General features: G+C 43.9%; 1 protein-coding gene and 1 long non-coding RNA gene across 4 annotated transcripts in view; one reads left to right on the top strand and one right to left on the bottom strand.

Annotated features, from left to right (window-relative positions):
* Positions 1–4380, bottom strand: part of HIVEP1 (HIVEP zinc finger 1) — a 144137-nt gene extending 139757 nt beyond the window's left edge. The window contains exon 1 of one of the 3 annotated variants that reach the window (XM_082413244.1): positions 4275–4380. The gene's annotated coding sequence lies outside the window, so the exon portion shown is untranslated. Of the gene's footprint in view, positions 1–276; positions 445–801; positions 920–4274 lie in introns of those variants that run through there. The other 2 variants (XM_082413246.1, XM_082413245.1) reach the window with 2 other exon arrangements.
* Positions 1–15843, top strand: part of LOC309638003 — a 789902-nt gene that overhangs the window by 752305 nt on the left and 21754 nt on the right. The gene's annotated exons all lie outside the window — the stretch shown is intronic.

The raw sequence follows: 15843 nt of genomic DNA, 5'->3' as shown, positions 1-15843 counted from the left end.
GGAACGCGGGCGGGGAGGCTGGGTTCCTCCGTACCTGCTCGGCTCGCAGGACCGCAGCTCGGGCCGTTCGCGCGCGGCGAGGGCGCCCAGAAGTGGCAAGTGTCTCCCGCACGCAGCCATCCCCTCTGCAAGGTCTGCGGTTGCACACACACGCACACACACGCGCGCCCGCACGCCCCCCGCCCGCGGAGAGGGATGTGGTCCTGCCCGCCCCCCACGCCGGTCCCCCGCCGCCCTCCCAGCTGCAGCGCCCCCGCCGCGGAGCCCGCGCCGAACCTGCTGCCAGGACGCCCGGCGGGGCCGCTGCCGCTGCAGCCGGCCCTGGAGCTGCGCTGCTGATGGCGGCGGCCGCAGCTCGAAATCTCCTCGACCCCCGCGCGGCGGCGGCGCCTGGGATCCCTCCTTCACTTGACAACCCCAAACACAAACATAACCTCCTCCGGCTGCTGCTCCCGGTCCCCCCGGCTCCGTCCCCCTCCCCGCCGCCGCCGCCGCCGCCGCCCCCAGCAGCAGCCACACTAAAGGCCGGCGACTGGCACTCTCACCACCCAGCGCTGAAATATTAAACAGGGGAGCCGGCCGGGGGGCGGGGGGGCGAGCGCGGGGCGCGCGGGCGGGGGCCGCAAGCGCCGAGCGGGAGAGGCGGCAGCGCTCGCCGGCGCCCGGGGCCGCGGCATGACCGCTGCCGCCGGGGAGGGGGCGTCCGGGGGGCCGAGCGGCGAGGCCGGGAGCGCGCACCGCGGGAGGGCGGGGCGGGGGGACCCCGGGGTCTGGGGCGAGGAGGGCAGGCGCGGGCTTTACCTCTCCCCGGGGCAGAGTAGGGCACGTTTAGAGTCTTTAGGGGCGACGGGAGGAGCGCGGGCCAGGCGGCGCGAGGTAGGGAGGGCGAAGGTCGGAGGCTTTCCCGCGGGTAGGCGGGGCAGCAGGGGATCCCCGGGGGCGGGAGGCGGGGAGGCCGTGGGCTGCGACGCGGGGGCGGGGGAGGGGGCGTCCCCCGGCGGGGACCGAGGCGGGGGCTTTGCGGGGGGAGGGGCGGGGTCACCCCGGGGGCGGAGGCCCAGCGGGACTGGCGCCGCCGCTTGCCCAGCCCTGCCGTGAGGTAGGGGTAAGGTGGGTGCCCCGGGTCCGGGCTCGCTTGGAGCCCGGAGTCCCGGGTCTCCCTGGCGGGGCGGGCCCGGGACCGCGCCTCCCCCCGCAGCCAGCCGGCGGCTCAGCCCCGCCCGGCCGCCGCAGGGACGGGAGGGGGGACGGAAGGAGGGGGCGGTGCGGCCCGAGGGGGGAAGGGGCGGGGTTAGGGACGCGAGGGGCGGGAGCCCGGGGTCGCGCCGGTTCGGGGACTGGCGCCCGGCGTGGGCGGAGGGGCGGGCCCGCCGGTCACGCGGCCCAGGGAAGGCCTGGCCGGGTCGCGCAGTTGGGGGCGGTTGGTCCGGGAAGAGGGGCGGGGACGGGCGGGGCGATAGTTTCTCTTTACCGTCTCTTTACTTTTTAAAGCAGGATGTGGGCCGGCCCGGTGACGTCATGGGGTCTCCCAGCCCCGCCCCCCGCCCGGGCCGAAAGGGGGAGGGGAGAGGGAGAAGGGCGGGCCAGGGTGCGGGGGGACCCCAAGGGGGTTTCCTCAGCAACGCGTGGAGGGAAGGGGAAAGTCATTGTGAAACTTGAAACTCATTAACTTTGAAAAACAACTTTATAAAAAAACGGGAGGGGGGCGGGGTGTTGGGTTGAAGGGTGGAAGGGGACATATTTTTAACCCTGAATTGAAACTACTTTTTGGTGGCGGATGTTCTATTAAAAGATTGAGGAAAGCCAAGGTTATTCCAGAGGCCACTGCAATGCCCGCTGGTGGTTCCCAGAGCCGGAGCAGCGAGCGCAGTTAACCCTTGCCGGTCCGCCTGACAGCTTGGGGCAGGGAGGAGAGGGCTCTTTGGGGTCAGGAAAAGGGGGCTGCGGGGCTGAGCAGCGACCTGGCCGCAGGGTCGCAAGGAGGAGAGAAAGGGGGAAGAGGGAGTAATTACCATAAACCAGAGTTTGACCCCGGCTGCTAGAAATCAACAGAGGAAGCAAGGAGTGGAAATCTATGGAAAAGAAATCAGGAGGGGCTGGACCAGGGTAATGATGAAGGTTTTCAGGGTTAGACCTAAATAAAGAACGTTAGAAGTTTGGGGCTCAGAAATTCCACATGTACACCTAAACAAGCAGGCATAAATGACTGGTTTAAGGAGCCACGCTGAACTTGGGAGGAATAAGGTGAAACAAAAATTTTGATGCAGAAAGAATTCTCATATAAAAACCAAAGTGCTTTCCCCTTTTAAGGAATAAAAATGCTGAACGACCGTACACCCACTCTGCTGGCCATCTGCGCAAACTTGAATTGTTTTGTTCCCTGGGGCTTCCATAAAGAGATCTAGGTTTTTCCTCCTAGGGTTGACCCCTAAAATTCCCCTGAGGAAATCCTACCTCTAGCTCATTTGAGCTAAGAAAAGCTTAATGCACCAGAATGCGAATGATTAAAAATGGAATACTCAATAATGGCGAGCTTGTAACCAAAAATAATGTCATGTAAAGGGGGGAATATGCCCATTAAAAAGTAGATTTGGTCATAAAAGCGAAGATCAGCCAACAACTGCCTAAATTTGAAATAATGTTTAGCACACTATGCTTCCAACCTTGCAATGAAATAATGCAATTTTTTTCATTTTCGATGTGATAAAATCATCTCTGGTATGAAATTAAATGACACCTAATGGACTGCAATCACAAAACGTATGTAAATGTAACTTTACAACTTGAATTAAAAAAAAAAAAACACATAGTGGGAAGCAGCCGCATAGCACAGGGAGATCAGCTCGGTGATTTGTGACCACCTAGAGGGGTGGGATAGGGAGGGTGGGAGGGAGACACAAGAGGGAGGGGATATTGGGATATATGTATATGTATAGCTGATTCACTTTGTTATACAGCAGAAACTAACACAACACTGTAAAGCAATTATACTCCAATAAGATGTTAAAAATAAATAAATAAATAATTTTTAAAAAATCCATTTACATGTGGAAGTACACCTAATCTGTCAGACGATAAAGATTAAGGTAGGCTGATGATAACTGACTCTACTCTGTGTCACCTGCTAAGTCAAAAATGCTAACTGAATACATTTTTAACCCAATAGTTGTTACCATAACAAATACATAGTGTGAACACAAGGTTTATATGGGATTTGGCATTGCTGTGAACTCTCTAACAAATTAAACATGCAATTTGGAGTTGTAATAGATTAATTTTGTCATTTCAATTTGTTAAAGAACTTTTTTCTTAAATAGACTATTCACAATTTAACTATCTTGAGCATCAAATTAATATTAATCTTTTTTTGAAATATATACAATACCGAACATTTTCCCATTTTCAAGTTCCGAATTTTCCAAGTGCAATTTCTTTTCCTAATTCTGCCTACAATTCTAACTTCCTAGTTATCAGAATGTAGGGGAATCCAACTAAACTATAAAGTAGCTAGTTTCGGCTTTAATTATTTTGTGGCAAATTGAATACAATTTCTCAAATTGTATCTTATAAACGGAATGTGGGGAAAAGCTTTTTTTTTTTTTTTTTAACCACAAGATAAATGGGAATGGTAAACAGCAGTTTGAACTGTCAAAAATTCTGCAGCACTGGGGAAGGTGACCGTACTCTGAAAAAGAAAAAAAAGAAAGGAGGGGGCTCCTAGGGCCCCCTTCCTCTCCGGCTGCACCCTCCCGGCCGTGTGAGCGCTCTCGGGGAGCGGGGTTCACGCGAGGGCAGCGTCACAGAGAGGCTCCGCACACATTTTCCTCGCAGGGCAGTTAGGGGCCAGCACAAGTCCTCCGCGGGGCTTCGTCGGGGGACCCCGCCATCCCGCCGCGTCCACGGGGCTCCGCGCCGCCGCCCGCGCGCTCCCTGCCCCGGTTCCCACGCGGCCGCCGGGCCCGCCCGGCTCGGGCTCCCCCCTGGCGCGGCCCCGCGGCCCCGGCCCTCCGCCCAGCGCGCGGCCCGGCAGCGCCTCCGCCACGCGGAGATCCCGGAGGTTCCTCCCAGCTGGCGGCCGGGTCACGCCGCCGCCCGTCCCTCCCCTCCGCCCTCCGCCCTCCGCGCGCGCTGGGCTTTCCTGTCCACCGGCCGAATCCCCTCCTCCTCGGGGCGACCCGGCGACAAAACCTGCCCCGCACGCTCTGCCAACTGTGCCCCACGCCCGGGCTGTTCCCCAGCCAGACGCCAGACAAAAGAGCCGAGGGAAAACTTACCCGAACTGCCACGCCAAACTCTGATCCAAAGCTTCCTGGGTTTAACTTTTAATTTTAAAAACAACAAAAGCAGAAACCAAAAGCCTCCTAGGTTGGAAGTGGGCGTGAGAGGAAATGCTAAGGGGAGGCGCTTCATTCCCTCGGCTGCTTTTGCCCCCCCTTTTCTGGCCCCTGCCTGGGGCTTTGATGTTATCTGGTGCACCGCCTACGTTGGGTTTATACCGTGGGCTCGGCGCCGAGAATGATACACAGATATTTGGCACTTTACGTGCTGGGTTGAAGAGAGGGAAGCAGGTGGTCACGGTAAAGTATTCCCACTTCTTAGCCCCGCAGTGAGAAGGGAGCATTTGCCCCGCTTCCCTTTGTTACCTGGACTGAAATGAACAATCCGCCTATCTAGTAATCCTGGAGCGCTGGACCATGTGGCATTTTCTGTTAGACACACAGAAAAGAGGCCTTCTCAGTTAGATTCATTTTCCCTACACTCAGCACAAACTTAGAACAAGGTGGTACTGTACGTTTTCTGAGGCTTTGTTTGGTTTTTAGATCTGTTTTGAAAGTAAATATTATTTCCCTTCTTAGACCTGCAGCCCTGAAGAGACAAGATACCTCTGAAGAAAACAAATTCCGTAATAACATGCCTTTCATATACCATTCTTACAGGTCAGAATCTCCCAGCACCCTCCCCCTCCCTTTATGGAAAGCTTGTAACTGTTGATTTTATCTTCCTTAACTGGACACTAGCAGAAACTGGATATATTTTTACATTAGATTAGCAGGCTCAGGACCATCACAAACAAAGCACTAACAAAGCATGCTTTTTTTTTTTCTTTTTTTTTTTTTTTTAACAGATCAGTAATAAATAATGCACAGTCTAACACTCAGCCCTAACTGTCCGTCCACTTTATGCCAACACCAACCTGTGTTCAGACCTTGCCCTCTGGGAGTTTACAAATTAATGGAGACAGAATAAACACATGGAAAAATACCTAGAGGGGAAAAGATACAAGAAGCAACTTATAAACAGAGCCAATTAAAGTTATACAGTTACTTACATGATTGCTGAGAGCTTTCTGGATTGGGTGGAAGGCAGGATTATCAGAGAAAGTTCCATACTGAGGGTGAGTTCTGAGTAGGATTTTGAAGGAGAGAAAGTTCGTGATTTGGCAATAGTCTGAGAATAGCATTCCAGGTAAGGGAAATAGCTTGAAGGTGAGAGAGCAAGTAAACTGTGTGTGATGGTTTTTCTGGCTAGAGCAGAAAGTCAAAGTAAATGTGAAAAAAAAGAAGGGTGGCCATATAAATGCAGCCTCCAAACCAGGGCACTTTTGAGAGGAAGTGGGAGGCCATGAATAACTATACCCAGATGAGAGGCATTCACCTCTCCAGTCCCGGCCAAACAGGACGAATGGGTTCTCTAGTAGTGAGCTGTGAAGACAGAATGGGCTGGGAAAAGCCTTCTTGGCCATCCTTAAGAAGGAATTAAGACATGATACTGCATGTCATTTGGAGACATCTGGACTGAGACTGATGTTTTTAAGGAAAGTTATTGTTACTGATGGATTTAGGATCTGTCACAGTAGTATTTTTATTGGCAGTAGTAGTAATAGTAGTATTTGTATCAGCAGAAATAGTGATAGCACAGATCTTCCTTGATTTACAGTACTGTTACGCCCAGTAAACCCATCATAAGTTGAAAATATCATAAGGCAAAAATGCATTTAATACACCTAACCTGCTGAACATCAGAGCTTAGCCTAGCCTACCTTAAATGTGCTCAGAACACTTACATTAGCCTACAGTTGGGCAAAATCATCTAACACAAAGCCTATTTTAAAATAAAATGTTGGATATCTCATGTAATTTACTGAATACTGCATTGAAAGTGAAAAACTGAATAGTTGTATGTGATTGGTTCTTTCCCCTCTGGATGGTGTGGCTGCCTGGGAGATGTGGTTTGGGGCCACTGCCCAGTATCACAGTCATGCAAATTGCTAGCCTGGGAAAAGATCAAAATAAAATAAAATAGAAACTTAGAAGTATGATTTTTATTGAATCTTGCTTTTGCACCATTGTATAGTGAAAAAATATACAGTCCAGGACTGTCTGTAGTGTCTGTATCAGCAAAAATAGTAATAGGAGCATTTGCATGGGCAGTAATAGTAGCATTTGTATGGGCAGTAATAGTAAATAGCATTTATATTGCAGAAGTTGTTATAGTAGTATTTATATCAGCGGCAGGAGGAATAGAGCAGTAACGGTGGTGGTAGTAATTGACAGTTATTGAGAGTTTATGATTTACCAGGCTTTCCTGTATAAACTCATTTACTCCCCCCCCCGCCCCCCCTCCCCCGTAAACCCATACCACAGATGAAGAAAGAGAGGCTTAGAAATGCTAAATAATCTGCCTGCAGCCATAGAGCTAGTAAGTGGTAGTGCTGTGACTGGAACCCAGAGAATACTGAGATGCTAAAGCTTAAAGATCATATTTTCTGAAAAACATTACAATAACTCTATAACGTTGTACCTCTCTGGAACAAAGAAAAAAAGGGAATGAAAAAAAAAAAAAAAGTCCACTGTTTCAAGTTTTGAGAACCTGGTAGATTGTGTGATGAAAATGGGGAAGTTGGTATGGTGTGATGCTTGAGGGGCAGAAGAGAAAATGACTTTAAATGTAACCATGTCGAGGTTTAAGAACAATGACTTAATTCAAATTAATGCCGATATTGATACCATTAACCTTACAGGATACACTATTACAAGGAACTTAGTCTCTAACTTCATTTAAAAGCACCTAGTTCAATGCCAACTAGTAGAAGAATTTAATGAGTATTATTTGGTGTCCTATCTGTTAAAGAGGTGAAAAAGTACTAGAAGTGATTGATAGAGGTGATACTTGTGGTTCCTAAAAGAATTCCTCATAAGCATTGTTGACAAGTGCATACTAGGGAACACTAGAAAGAGCAAACAGCATTCAATTAAAACAATACAACCTTATCCATGATCTAACAATGTGGAAACAAACATATTCTTAGTGAGGAATGGAGGGGAGAAAACAACTAGTTAGTAATACCCCTACTACACTGGAGAGAAGTCACCAGTTCCAGGATTTACTACTAATGAGCAGCGTGTATTAAGCATTTGTGGAGAAAGGCAACCTAAGATTAAAAGCATGAACTTGGAAGCCAGCCAGCCTGAACTGAATCCCAGCTGTGCCAGATGCATAATCTTGGGCGATGGATTTGACCTTCCTGAACCTCAGTTTACGCATCTGTGAAGTGGATATAACTGGAGTCTTCATGGAATTATCACGAGGATTAGATGAGTTGGTATTTCTAAAGTGTTTAGAATAGTGCCTGTCCTATAGTTATAAATATATATATGTGAGTGCTGACCAATTTCTTATTGCATGCCCAGCACTCTACTAAGTGTTCTTTAACATTAATTACCTTTTAAATATTGAAAAGAGTCTCTGGAGACTGGGGAGGCCTGATAACTAAATGGAACATGGTGCCCTGGATGGGATCCTGGAACAGAGAGAGGTCATTAATGGAGAAATTAGGTAACATCCAAATAAAGGCTGGAGTTTAGTTGATAGTAATGCACTGATGGAATTTTCTTGTTTTTGATCAAAGGTACCATAGTAATATAAAAAAAATGTTATCAATGGATGAAACTGGATGCAGGTATGCAAGAGCTCTCTGTACAGCCTTGATAAATTTTCTGTAGATCTAAAATATTCTCAAGTAAAGGTTATTTTAAAAATAATAACTGGCAGCTGCAAGGTGTTGTTACCCACACCTCACTGATAAAGGAACTCAGGCTTAGAGAGGTTAAGTAACGTGTCCAAGGTACAGTCACATCTGGCCTTACAGGGACTCCCACCACGTGCAGGGCAGACCACCTCCTGAAGCCCCGCACCTGCTGCCTCCTAGGCAGTCTGAGCTTCCTTTACACTCTCACCTGGAGCCATCGCGGCGCAGGGAGAGCACGTGGCACCTAAACACAGTTCTGCAGCAGACAGTGTTTTTTTCCAAGTTCCCTTTCTCCTCTTTGAGATTTAATTCCCACCTTGATGGTCTATCTAGTAGAACCTGATTTCACGTTTAATATACATATTTTTTTTCAGGTTTAAAAAGTATATTTTATATCTCAGGTTCAAAATATGCCAGGTTATTACTGGCGTATTTTCATTTCAATGGGGGTTATATCTATAATTATGGAATTTCAGCATCAACACAGGGGTACACTAGGTGTGGGGGCCAGGCTACAGGACAGGATTCAACACAGCATTTAAGCAGTTCAAGTTTCCCTTGGATGTCGTTGATTATACGTAACCTTTTCTTCCTGTAAATAAACTGCCAGCACCACAACTCCAACACTACCAGCTTTAAGGCGCCCTCTTTCTCCAACACGTGTCCACTGCCAGTGTATACTTACCTGCTACACTACCATCTCTGCCACCCCAAATCTTATCAGCTCCCAAACTCACCAGGTTCTGGCTTTCTACATATGTCGTCGGGCTCTAAAAAGTTTTCTCTACATGCCTGCTCCTTGGATGAAGTTTTGCAAGTGAATTGCTTCTGGTGAACAACTCTTAAACCTATCCTTTTTTTTTCTTCCCCCTAAACTCAGTGCTGTACTACTCTATACTATTTCGTTTAATTTTGTTCGTAAACGCTCATGGTTTAATTTACAGTTTGGAGTTTATCGGTATCTTCTTTTCATAGTAGTTCCTGTTATGCCGAAATGTCTGTGGGTATCAGTGCAGCGGGGCCCAGGAATCAAGAGTCAAAGTCCACACTGGGACAAGGCAGGGAAAGAGCAATAGGCAGAACTGACTGTATAAAAGCCGAGGAGAACAAAAATAATATTAGTACCCAGATAAGTGATCAGCAAGGAAATGAACGACAAGAGTTAGCCACTAATAAGGGGACAGTAACAGTTCATGGTAAACTTTAACATGCTTTTTAAATTTCCGCTCTTTTAATTCTGCAGGAGGAGGTGGAGCTTAATTTATAGTGGAAGATAGGAAACGGAACAAGGGCTATAATAAGTCATCTAAATAAGGCTGCGTGTGTGTGTGTGTGTGTGTGTGTGTGTGTGTGTGTGTGTGAATATCGGCCAGAGTGCCCAACCTAAAGAAGGTGTCGATATTATTTGTAAGATTTTTTGCTACTCGTGGATTACGTCCACACGAGGTTTGGTAATTATAAAAAATACTGATGCAAGCAGGAAATCTTGGCACAGTCGTGGTATGTAGTCTCCGAGCAGGAGTAACACGACACACATTTGTCTTCCACTTGCTACTCATACAACTGTCGTTCCCAACTGTTGTGGAACCTTCTGGTTTCAAGATTCTATCCTTCACATAGTAACAAGAGAGTCAAAGCAGTCCCTCCCTGAGCTCTGATCATACAACAGTTTCGTAAGCCTGCTCTCTCAGAAAGTTCCATGGTCCACCCCTGTGGAACAAATAAAATGATTTCCAGAAAGGTAAATCAGACATTTCCCTAACAGTAGCTCTTCTCTTATTTGTCATATTCTAAAGGCATAGTTTTCTATTACCCTAAAGTCTGTTTGGGGGAAGGAAGGTGGTTAGCTTCTGAATTTTCTTCAAAAATATATTTTTTTACTGTCGCAATAATCATTCCTTACAAGTATCTATTCTGAGCATCTGATGATCTTGTATCCATTTTGGTACCATTAAAACAAAATCACACATTTCTTTTTTCACTCAAATCTCTGATGAAATTTCTTATTAAGAAACTTTGCATTTTCTTATTTAGGAAAAAAATGTCTTGTCCAAAACCAGTTATTATTCAAAAAAGTTTCCAAACACAAGTTATTTTATGACAGTGGTCTGTGATTCATATTCCCAAAAGGCCAAGCTGCTACCCTGCAACAAATCACAAGAAAATATTTCATTTGTGTCTGTTTTCACAAATTCAAAGAAAGCCAGAATAAATTTGGGCAGTACTTATAAAAGAAATTCTGGGATGCTGCAGAAATATTAGCAGATAATCATGAGTATGGATTTCTTGCTACTAAGATATCCTTGAAGTTTGCTTGATTTTTCTGGTAATCTAAAATATATGGTAGTACTGAGATGTCATCATGGGCTACTGACCAGTTGTGTAGCAGATAAATCAAAGGAACCATTCTTCTAGGTTAAACTAAAGATCCCAAATAACAGAAAGAAATATTAGTGTTTCTGATCATGGCCAAATTACTATTTAGATGCTTTCCCAATCAGCAACCTAAGATTAATGTGCTGAAGCTTTAAGGGGCATTTTACACTGTCCTCATCTGTAAAATGGAGTGATAATCATAACCTACTTTCTAGGGATGCTTTACAAAAGAGCAATGACTGCTTATTAAGTAATCTGGATGTATCCACTCCTACAAAAGTATCTACCTAAATAGTTCCTTCCCTTTATCCTTCACAGTGTGTAATGTCTTTTATGTTCTTCTTCCATGTCTCTTCATCGTATCCTCCTTTCTTTCTTCGTTTAGGTAGTACCTAATTGGATTCCTTTTTAAGTAAGCATTTATTCCCATACTTGTAACTACTTGCCATTCTACTGCTCCTCTTCTTTGCTTCTGAATTTGAAGTGAATGGCTTATTCTTAAACCCAGGACAATATTATTTTTAGGTTCTATGAAGTCTGTGAATTGGACATTTGCCCTCTTAAATTCAATTACAATTACTCCTGTTAATATTTACAAGTGCACTGAATTCTTTGGATGAAGATTACTGCACAATCTCTCTTTTTCTTCTAGTTTGTTTTGGCCTGACATCAGGCTTCTCGAATATAGATCCTCTGACTAATTAAAATCAGAATTATCTCTTTACAACCACCCATAACCCACAATTTTGACATCATTTCCAACCGCATTTTCGAATTCCCTCAATTTTCTCTTAACCAACACCCTCCTGCCTGTTTTCCCAACACTAACTCCCTTTCCCCCCACACTTAGAAGACTTGGGATTTCATCATTATCATCCTAAGATGTAGAGGTCCACTGTGATACATAAAAAAAATTTTTTTGCTCACCCTTTTCTTCAAAAGATTGCTAAAGATGAAAAGCAAGTATTTGCTTTTCTAAAGTTTTGCTTAGACTCAGTTTCTCAACCCTGTGAATATCCTGTTTCCACTCTTAAGGTGTTCTCTTCCTTTGTTCCACTCAATTTATCCTGCCATAACGTGTTGCGTTGGTCAAAAAATTCATTCGGGTTTTTCCATAACATCTTACGGAAAAAATCTGAATGAACTTTTTGGCCAGCCCAATATTTAGCTATCCTTGAAAGTTACCTGATACCCTTTAGAGAACAGGTAAAGGATTTTTTTTAATTTCTGATTTTACTAATAAGGAAACTGATGTTCATAAAAGAATTTCTGTGACTTGTCAGGATTTTCACACACATTAAATGACAGCCTATATTACGTTTAATAAGAAGCCTCTCAATAGTAGATTAATTCAGTGGCACTCCAGTGTTGCCAATGTTAACATTGGAGTCTGGGGAAAAAACACAGTTGTCCATCATGAAAACAACTTGGAAAAGACAGGGCTAGAGTCCAAACATTCCCAGCTTCACTTAATCAGGCACTAATTATCTCCTAAAAGTAATGCTTTGATCACGTAACTCCTTGACTAAAGAGACCCAGTAGCTCCCCTCTAACTACAAGATGAAGCCCATATTCCGAGCTGGCTTTCAAACCACAGTGTGATCCAATTTCCAGCATTATCATCAGCTGCTTCCCTAAATAAAGTCTTCATTTCAGCTAAATGGTTCCACTTGCTGTTTCTGCAATAAGTCTGATGCTTCCTTTTTTCCCTGTTTCCAATCACTGTCACTACAAGGAATGCCTGCCTTCCTCCCCTTTGCTCATCCAGACCCTACCCATTCTCTAAGATCCAGCTGAACTGTAGCCTTCCTGTGACCACTCCATGAGACGGGCCAATAGACTCATATAAAATTGGCATACTCTCAATTAGGTAGTTAATCACGTCTGCAACACTAAGTGCCATTAACTTTTTTTAGGTTTCTATCTTCCGGTCTAAATTGTTTAGAATAGACAACTCTTATGATTCCACATACCCCCCCCCCCCTTTTAGTCTTCCTTATTAATTAATTAATAACCGACTCGATGTTATCCATGAAGCATCCTTACAGGGAAATGAGATCCACAGGCTATTACTTTTTGGGTCCAATACTTTGTGTGTGTGTGTGTGTGTGTGTGTGTGTGTGTGTGTGTGTGTGTGTGTGTGTGGAACATAGGTAGGTAGTGACTTTCATCATTAACATTGATGCCTCATTGGGTTTTAGTTTTTACCTGTGAAGTGACTGTGCTGGATGAGCTCACTAAAGTCCACTCTAGGGTAAAGAATCTACAGTTTTGTTGGTTCTACTTCAAAGACTGGTGAATTTTCTAATCAGGTACTTTGTGATAATAATCTTTAATCATGAGCCTCACCTTCTTAGACTTGCTTTAATACAATTAAAAATGGTAGATTAAAAAGCTATGGGTTCCACAGAACGGCACAACACAAGGAGTGAACTCGAGTGTAAACCATGGACTTTAATTAATAATAATATATCAATATTAGCCTGTCAATTGTAGCAAATGTACCAGCCAATGCAAAATGTTAATAAGAGAGGAAAATGAGGCTGGGAGGAGAAGGAACACTCTGGTAAACCTAAAAGTGCTGTAAAAAATTAATAGTTTTAGTATTTTTAAAATGTGATGGGTTCTAATAAATGTTGAAAGAACTGCATATAAAACTCTTACCTTCTCAATGCAATCTATCCCCTAATGTCTTTTAAAGAAAGAGCACAGTACTTTTCTCTGTCTTGTTAATTTATCCAGGTTTTCACTTTTTTACTCTCAGCTGAGATCCAGAAAGGCTTCCTGTTCTCCAAGAGAGAATTTCTTCTTCTTCTTCTTTTTTTACTTTTTTGCAAATCTTTCTAAACTTAGGTGTAAACACACCTTCCTTTACTCCAATTTAACTATGATTCAGGTATGAGTAAGTTAACATTAAACGCCATCGCTTTCAACATCTCCTGTCCTCAAGGAGTGATTAACCACAGAAGCACTGCAAAGTAGAAAAATGACAGTAAGACTTCTGTGCAAACACGAAATCCTACATACATTTAGTACCTAGTTGGTTTTAGTATGGTCTCTTTCAAAACAAAACTTTTTTCTGTCCAATTGTTAGAAGTTTGTGTTCATTCATTGCAAACATATACATTGTATAATACTAACCCCCCCCCCCATATATTTGGGGCAATCTTGACTTTATCTCAGCTCTGTGAAGCTTTCAACTTTCGTGCTGACCAAGGAACTATCCAACTAACAACACCTATTTCATAACTTAAATAAAGTGATTTCTTCCCAGTAGTGACCAAATATGATTCTTAAAATTCTTTTAATGTGATACAAGAACCTACTTGCCCATGTCATCTTGGGCAAGTTATTTTTTTCTCAGCTTCAATTTCCTTATTTTATAGTATAGTGATAGCATATAAAGACTAGTGAGATAATACGTTTTTTAAAAAATCTGTTCAAAAAGCATAATATGTTATATAAACTGTAACTGCAATGCATACGTACCTCAGAGTTACTGCGGGTTCAGGGCCAGACCAGCATAATAAAGCGAGTCACACAAATTTTTGGTTTCCCAGTGCATATAAAAGTTATGTTTCCTCTCTACTGTAGGCTATTACATGTGCAATAATAGCATTATGTCTAAAAAGAAATACATACCTTAACTTAAAAATATTTTATTGCTAAAAAGTGCCAAAACAATTACAATGGTAACATCAAAGATCACTGATCACAGATTACCGTAAGACATAATAAAAATGAAAAAGTTTGAAGTATTGTGAGAATTATGAAAATGTGACACAGAGACACAAGGGAGAGAATACTGTTGGAAAAATGGCACCGATGGACTTGAACCACGCAGGGCTGCCACAAACCTTCAAGTTGTGAGAAACACAATATCTGCGAAGCACAATACAACGAGGTATGCCTGAATATTAATTTGGTTCTTTGGTCTCAACGAGCTTGGTGAAATTATACTTGACAGTCCTTCCCACAGCTGGCTCTGTATCTTGCCTCTCAGGACTGGAAACTTTCCTGCTCCTCTCCAACTCTTAACTCTGACCCTGAGCCACCCATTTATCTTGCTTTTAGCAGAAGCCCTCGACTAGCTTGGTGGAGAAAGTTAAGATCATTGAAGTGGGAAGTCCCTTAACCCCTGATACTCCACAATCTTTGTGACTCCACCTTCTCCTGCTCTTCCGCATTCCTGGTCCTGAGGAAATGGAATCTATTCTCTACTTAAGGTCAATCTGCTGGCCCACTGACTGTGCTTCCTTTGATCTCTTCCAGGGTTCCACCCATCAGTTTCCCGCCTATTTATTCTATAGCTTTCCTGCTCTTCCGCTACACATCTGCTCAAATACCTCCTAGATTCAAAAAAGCTTTGCTTAGACTCAGTTTCTCAACCCTGTGAATATCCTGTTTCCACTCTTAAGGTTTTCTCTTCCTTTGTTCCACTCAATTTATCCTGCCTTAATGTATTGCGTTGGTCAAAAAATTCATTCGGGTTTTTCCATAACATCTTACGGAAAAAACCTGAATGAACTTTTTGGCCAGCCCAATATTTAGATATCCTTGAAAGTTACCTGATACCCTTTAGACAACAGGTAAAGGATTTTTTTTAATTTCTGATTTTACTAATAAGGAAACTGATATTCATAAAAGAATTTCTGTGACTCGTCAGGATTTTCACACACATTAAATGACAGAGACAAGTTTTAAACTCAGATTTTCTAACCCCAGACTTAGTATATGTACATAAAATCACGGCAAGCTTCTTCAATAATTGTTTCTTCCCTTCTACTTTAGTGGCTAATGTATATTATTTAGTCCTTTATTTCTCATTTCTTCCCAACTAACCTGACATCTCTCATGTTTCCAATTTATCCTGAATTCAGCCATCAAAATTAGAACTCTGAAAATCTTCTCTTCAAATATTTTCTTATTCCACACAGTCTAAATTTCTTAACATGGCCTCAAGGCCCTCCGCTACCAACTCTTAATTTTTCTTTCCAATCCTATCAAGCCACTCATTGGGCAAATGTTTATTGGGTATCTATTATATGCCAGGCAATGTTCTAGGTGCTGAGAATACAGTGATGAACAAGACCCACAAGTCCCTGCTCTCTTGGAGTTAACACTGTCATTCCTTGTTCTCATTATATTGAGTAATTTGCAACCATCCCAACTGGCTGAAACATTTCCTTTCTTTATGATTTTGCTCATGTTAGTATTATCTGGTCTACCTCTTTGCTCAGTGTTCAACTCAAATTGCCACATCCAACAGGAAAATGTTCCAATCTGTTTCTTTTATACCGTCACATATAGTTCCCCTACCACCACACTAGTCTTTTTTTCATTTATTCATATAAACATGTAAAAACATGTTTCACATCTTTCCTATTGTTTTCAAGCAACATGAGGAAGGAAATCATGTAGTATTCCTTCCTATTTAC

The sequence above is a fragment of the Balaenoptera physalus genome (assembly GCF_965194825.1).
Source record: "Balaenoptera physalus genome assembly, chromosome: 11".
NCBI lineage: Eukaryota > Metazoa > Chordata > Mammalia > Artiodactyla > Balaenopteridae > Balaenoptera > Balaenoptera physalus.
Note: the sequence above shows the minus strand (reverse complement) of the source record. Positions and strands in the feature narration are given on the sequence as shown.